This window comes from Heterocephalus glaber, unplaced genomic scaffold (assembly GCF_053883595.1).
Source record: "Heterocephalus glaber isolate CG9 unplaced genomic scaffold, H.glaber_assembly_v1.0 deba00001481, whole genome shotgun sequence".
NCBI classification, from domain to species: domain Eukaryota; kingdom Metazoa; phylum Chordata; class Mammalia; order Rodentia; family Bathyergidae; genus Heterocephalus; species Heterocephalus glaber.
Window position 1 is genome coordinate 16,771,548 of NW_028258317.1, and position 6,486 is coordinate 16,778,033.

Below are 6,486 nucleotides of genomic sequence, written 5' to 3' on the forward strand. Positions count from 1 at the left end.
GGTTCCCTTGTGTGGCATCCCTGCCAACTGCACTTATCCTACAAAGCAATATGGAAGCCAAGAAGTGAGTCACTGCCTTTCATAGCCAGTGTTAAATCCTGAGACCAGTAGCTCTATTGGGATGTGTATATTCTTGTATGTCCTTTTAAAAAATTGATGGTCTATGATTCCTTTAGGAGAGATAACCTGAAATCAGACTTATACATCCTGTGGAGCCAAATGTTCCACCTCCGTGGCCCAAGGGACACTAGGGAAGATTATCTATGATCATACACCTGCTTGCCTGCCAGAGCACATCTCACCTCAGTCAAGGAAGGAGGGCAGCAACTGTGACAGGTGTGGAATCTTTTGGTTCACTTATTTTTTCTTACTGCTGGAGCCCCAGCACCTGAAACAATGCCTAACACAGAAGAGGCACTCAATAAATAGTCAGTGAATGAATGAATCTGAAAAGCTATAGGCATAATTCAGTCATATGAAGTCATAACCTAAAAAAGATGCTTCCTTTGAATAGACATAACACTTGAGATTCCAAGGGAGCAAGTCAAATGTGAATCCTACTCTATTGTCTCCTCTAAGCAACCCCTGGGGAGGACAGTGAAGAGCCCAAGGGGCCAGAATGTGAAACATCCTTCTCCAAGTTATATCATCAGCAGAAAGGCAAAGCAGAGAGGGCTAGCCACAGACCTGAAATCTAAGTCTTTCCTTATACAGATGGTGAAGCTAAATGCCATAGAGTGAGCCTGAGCTGCTGCAGGTCACACATCCATGCCAGTCGGAGTTTTTTCCAAAAAGTTGTGCGGTCCAGATGGAAAAGGATAATGAAATGGATGGGGCCAACTGGACAGCTGTGATGGAATATGCCCTGCTGGGGCTTCATGAGCATCATAACCTAGAGGTGGCCCTGTTTGTGTTTTGCCTGGGCATCTGCTATATGACTATGCTGGGGAACTCCCTCCTTGTAGGGCTGATCACACTGGACCCCCGCCTACACAATCCCATGTACTTCTTTCTCAGCAACCTCTCCCTCATAGACATCTGTGGCACCTCCTCCTTCATGCCTTTCATCCTAACTACCTGGAAACCCAAAGGACCATCTCCTTTCTGGGCTGTGCCATGCAGATGTACCTGACCCTAGCCCTGGTTGCTACAGAGTCCCTACTCCTGGCTGTGATGGCATAGGACCATTACGTGGCTATCTGTCATCCACTTAGGTACCCAGAGGTTATGAGTGGGCAAACATGCATGCAGATGGCAGGGCTGAGTTGGGAAACAGGCTTTGCCAACTCACTGCTGTAGTCCATCCTTGTCTGGCATCTCCCTTTGTGTGGCCATAATGTCATCAACCACTTCTGTGAGATCCTGGAAGTGCTTAAACTGGCTTGTGGGTACATCTCCCTCAATGTACTGACACTAATGGTGGCCACAGCTGTTCTGACACTAACCCCACTCCTACTCATCATACTGTCCTACACTTTCATCCTGGTTGCCATCCTTAGGGTGCCCTCTGCTGCAGGCTGGCACAAAGCCTTCTCAACCTGCTCTGCCCACCTCACAGTGGTCGTGGTTTTCTATGGGACCATTTCCTCATTGTACTTCAAGCCCAAGGCCCAGGACCTCAATGTGAATAAAATTATCACACTGTTCTATGGGGCTGTGATACCCTCACTAAACCCCATCATCTATAGCCTGAGGAACACAGAGGCGAAAGCCGCTGTCACAGCTCTGCTAGGGGAAGGTCTGCTCTCCAGGAAAATGTCCCAGTTTTGCTTTTGCTGTCCACCTCTATCAGCCAGTGCAGGCTAGGTTATATTGCGCTGGTGGCTTAAAACCGTTAAGATTTGTTTTTCAATCATGCTTCAGGTCCATTAGAGCCTGGCTAGGGTTCTGCTCTGCATCATTTTCTTCACTTTCTGGGACTTAGGATGACAAAGCAGTTACCATCTGGAACAACTCAGCATGACAAAGGGAAAAGGGAAGGTAACAAAGTCTGCAAAAACTCATAGCTTTCACTCACAAGTACTCATGCTTTCTTCCACTCACATTTCATTGTCCATTACAAGGCACATGGCCACATTTAACATCAGAGTGGTTGGGGCCAGGGATTTAGCTCTGTGGTTCCACTGCCTGCCTCACAAGCACAAGGACCTAAGTTTGATCCCTGGTACCAAAAAAATAAAAAATAAAAAAAAATCAAGGTGGAGAAGTCCAGCTACTATTTTGGAAGGAAAGAGAGGAGACTGAGAGATTTGTGAATACATAATGACGATATGCCATTCTGCAGAATCAACCCAAGAGCTACCAGAGATCTGGCTTCCTCTGCCCTGGCCATCCATTCTTCTTGGACTGTGTCAGGGTAATCATCTCAACAAAGCTCTGGTTAGTTCATTTGTGGCAGCTTTGCACTAGTTCAACCAAACAAGGTGTGCTTCCCAGAATTTCCTTCCTGCCCGGGTCTGCTTAGGATTGCCCACAAGAGGTATGTGCATGAGCTTAAATGTTATTTGGATCTTTTGTTTAGTTTTGGTTTTTTGAGAAAGGGCCTGCTATGTAGTTCAGGCTGGCCTTTAACTCACTCTGTACCTCAGAATGGCCTTGAATTCACAGTGATCCTCCTGTCTCAGCCTCCCAAGTGCTAGGATTACAGGCATGTATCACCACATTGAGGTGGATCTTTAAATGTCCTCCAAAATGTTCAAGTATTCAGAGGACAAACTTTGGGAAGGCATTTGGATTGTACAGATTTAACTTCATCAGATCAATCCATTGATTAAAGCATACTTTTAGAGCCAGGCATGGTGACACATGCCTGTAATTCCAGCACTTGGGAAGCTGAGGCAAGAGGATCATAGTAAGTGTGAGTTCAAGGCCATCCTGAGCTATACAATGAGTTTAAGGCTAGCCTGAACTTCACTGTGAGATCTTGATATGATATTCCTGGGAGGTGTCAGAAACAGGTGGGGCCTTGTTGAAGGGAGTGGATCATCACGGAGGCATGACCTTGAGGACTATAAGGTCCCCAACCTGTTCCTCTCTGGCGCTCTCTCTGCTTCCTGGCTGCCATAAGGTGAGAAGCTTTCGCCTGCCATGCTCTTCTACTATGTTGTTTCTACCTTGCCACAGGCCTAAATGTCACCAGGTACCACAGGAACACTCACCTGTCAGTACACCCTGTTCACTTCCAGCCAGATCATCTCTCTTACTGTTCTCAGTCTGGTCCAAGTGCAACTGTATGGCAAAAGGTGCCAACTTATCGCTTCTCGGCCTTCTGGCTAAGATCAAGTGTAAAAGGTGTCAACTTCTCCTGCAGGACACCTCTCATTGAACTTGGAAGACAGTGAGAGCTAGACCAGGGTTCTAGCTTGGCCTCCTGGGCTCTATTTTGCCCTTACACTACCCTCATTCAAACCAGCTTTCTTTCCCAACTGCCAACCTAGTAAGCCTATAGCAACTTCAGGACAACACCAAATACAGAGGTACCAGCTTTACATAGGTTTCTCTGCTTCCGAGGCTATACATGTGTAATCTCTATAATAATTTTTTTTTTGGTACCAGGGATCGAACTCAGGACCTTGCACTTGCGAGGCAGGCAGTGGAACTACTGAGCTAAATCCCCGGCCCTCTATAATAAATTCTTTATGTCACTCAGTGGTTCTGTCACTTTGATCAAACCCCAATTGATTTATCACTTCTGATAAAGATCTTGCATGGCTTCATATTACCATAGCTTTAAGTCCAAATACTTCCACTGATCTTCAAAGCCCTCCAGAATCTGGTCCCACTTGCTTCTTCAGCTTGACTTTCCATTGTGTCCTTCACACAGGCCAGCCCCTCTCGACATCATCTGTATAGCCCACACCTCCAGGTCTTTGCTCATGCTGTTCTCGGATCATACTGAAGATGAGTTTTCAAAGCCACCTTAGACATCATCTCTTTCATGCAATTTTTCCTGATGCACTTTGAAATTGTTCCCTTTACATCCTACAGTACTTTGTCAGGACCTTTCACTTGGGACCTATCTCATCCTGAGTTGCATTCTTTACATTTCACCAGCAGGAGAGCTCCTTCAGGGTAGGATGTCATAGTCTGACTCATCTCTGTGGCTCCCATAGGGCTTTCCCTACAGCAATTTGCTGAACTGAGGTGTCACTTGGAAGCTCTCACATCACCATCTATGGATTGAGCCCTGTGTTGCTGAACACACGCCAGGCAGCTGTAAGTAGTCAGTAGTCTTAGTGCGGCTGTGCGTGCAGATACACACAGGGAGCAGGAGTACTTGCTGCCACAGCCCTGTATCCCAGGCAGGCAGGGCTGGGTTGGACTTGGGCTCTCTGCAATGAGACAAGCCAGAAAACAACCAAAGGCTCCAGAATGGTTCACTTACTATGCCAGCACTGTCTTATTGCTGGTCCCCCTGTCACCTCTAGGAATCCCACCAGTACCTCAAACTCAGAATATCCAAAACTGAACTCATCATCCCCAACTCCAAGTGGTGTCATCATCTCAAGGAAAGGCACCATCACCCAAAGCCAGAAACGTGGTGGCCATCCTAGACTTTCTCTCATACTTCACTATCTCATCAGTCACTAAGTCTGTAGAGTCCACCTCCCAAGAGCTCTTAAACCAGTCCCCTCCTTTCCACTGACACTGGGTACACCATGTAGTACTCTCTTACTACAATGCCCTCCAACTCTCCCCAAACCTATCCTTCACACCAGCCATCAAAACACCAATCTGGCCATCATACCCTGCTGCTTAAATCCCTCCAGTGGCTCTGTACTTCCCATATGGTAAAGAACAGACCCCATCTAACTCTGCACACACACACCCTCCAGATCCAGGTCTCCTGTAATCTGCATACTTCCCTGAGTTAAAATAAGTCTTTCCCACCTGTGTCTCCCCTTGTTGTTCTCCCCATGTCCAAATACTGTGACCTTGAGCTGACATATACTGGACATGCATCATGCACCAGGCTAGGCACTGTGCTGAGTGTTCTAAGTGCTTTACTAAGGACTAGGTGGAACAACAGGACTCTCAAGGGAGGAATGCAGCATGAACACTTGTGACCACAGAGAATACTCTCCCCAAGTCTCGGCATTATAACAACTCATTTAATCCTCTCGCAAGCCCTTTTTTCCAAAAGCATCTTCCAATATCCCCTAGCTTGGTAGCTTGTGTCCCGGCCCTGTTCCTTCATTGCCTTCTGTACTCTGCTGATCTAGCCTTGAATCCCAGCTATTTCGGTTCAAGCCTCTTAGTGACCTGGATCTATCCACCTTAGTGTGAAGGAATAGCATTTCTGATACAGGACAGACACGTAGTCCACCACACCCACACTCCTTCTCACCATGCAGTAGGCCACATCATTCTCTACTCAGTGTCCCAAAGAACAGACCTGACTGCAGAAAGCAGAGAATAAAGGGGCGGTTTGCTGGCTTTTGAGCTTCAGCAACCTAGGTCCTGAAGGAACCAGAAAAGACTTAAGGTACAGATAAAAGATTTGGGCGAAAATAACAGTATGACTTCCTCACCTTCAGATTAACAAATAGGGAAGGAAGGGACAAGAGGAAGAAATGTAGTGACAGCGCTGACACAAGAAAGAAGGAGTCCTCTGCCAGCCCCTAGACAGGTCTGCAGGATAAAAAGATGGAGTAATTTATGTCTTCTTTTTCAAGTAAAACCCAGAGCAGGACCCCAAAACAGAAATGGCTTCATGGTGTGTCTGAGTAGCCAAGGCCATAGAAACCTCACAAGTCTCCATAGGCGGCATGGAAGTGGTGGGAAGAACTTCAGGACTGAAAGGGTTATGCAGAGGAAAAAGAACCCTGCCTGCATCCAGATGGCTTATCTGGGCTGTTGAATGAGAATCAGATGGGATGATGGAAATCTCCTCAGGGGATGGGTGAAGTATGGACACTGGGACCAGAGAGAATGCCCTCCCAACTTCTTAGATTATGTAAGACCCTCTGCACTCAGCTATGACTTTCATGGAAAAGTAAGAAATCCAAGTTTACAAAAGATTATTTCTGGCACTTGTGAAAAATGGAGGCTCAAAATAGAAGTTACAGTATTGTGATATTATTTTGTAAATCTGAAATGTATACCTGTTACTCTAATTCCCTGGTACCTTGGCTTCCTTCTCTGGGTGTATGGGCATCATGAGGGAGGTATGTTTCACTGATTCAATTGATCTCAGTATACACATACACATGTATGCTCACACACGTGTACATACACACATACACACAACCTCAGCTATTGCAGGCTGGGCCCTTTAGGAATTGAGAAAAAGCATCAGGCAGGTTTGGGAATGAACACAGGGACCAGATGAGAGGGATGAGGGTGTGTGCACAATGGGGCAGGAGCCTCAGGCAGTGGTTCCCAGCAGCTCCTTCAGGCTGGGCTCCCATCACCCTTGCTATTTCCTAAGGTTCTTCTTTCCTTCCTCTCCCAAACCCTGACCCCAAGGGGAAAAAAAGCAGCACA

The 6,486-nt window shown here is 46.7% G+C and overlaps 1 pseudogene; it reads left to right on the top strand.

Moving 5' to 3' along the window:
• Positions 1-816: 816 nt before the first annotated feature.
• On the top strand, positions 817-1,924 carry LOC147825838 (olfactory receptor 2S2-like; annotated as a pseudogene).
• Positions 1,925-6,486: the final 4,562 nt, after the last annotated feature.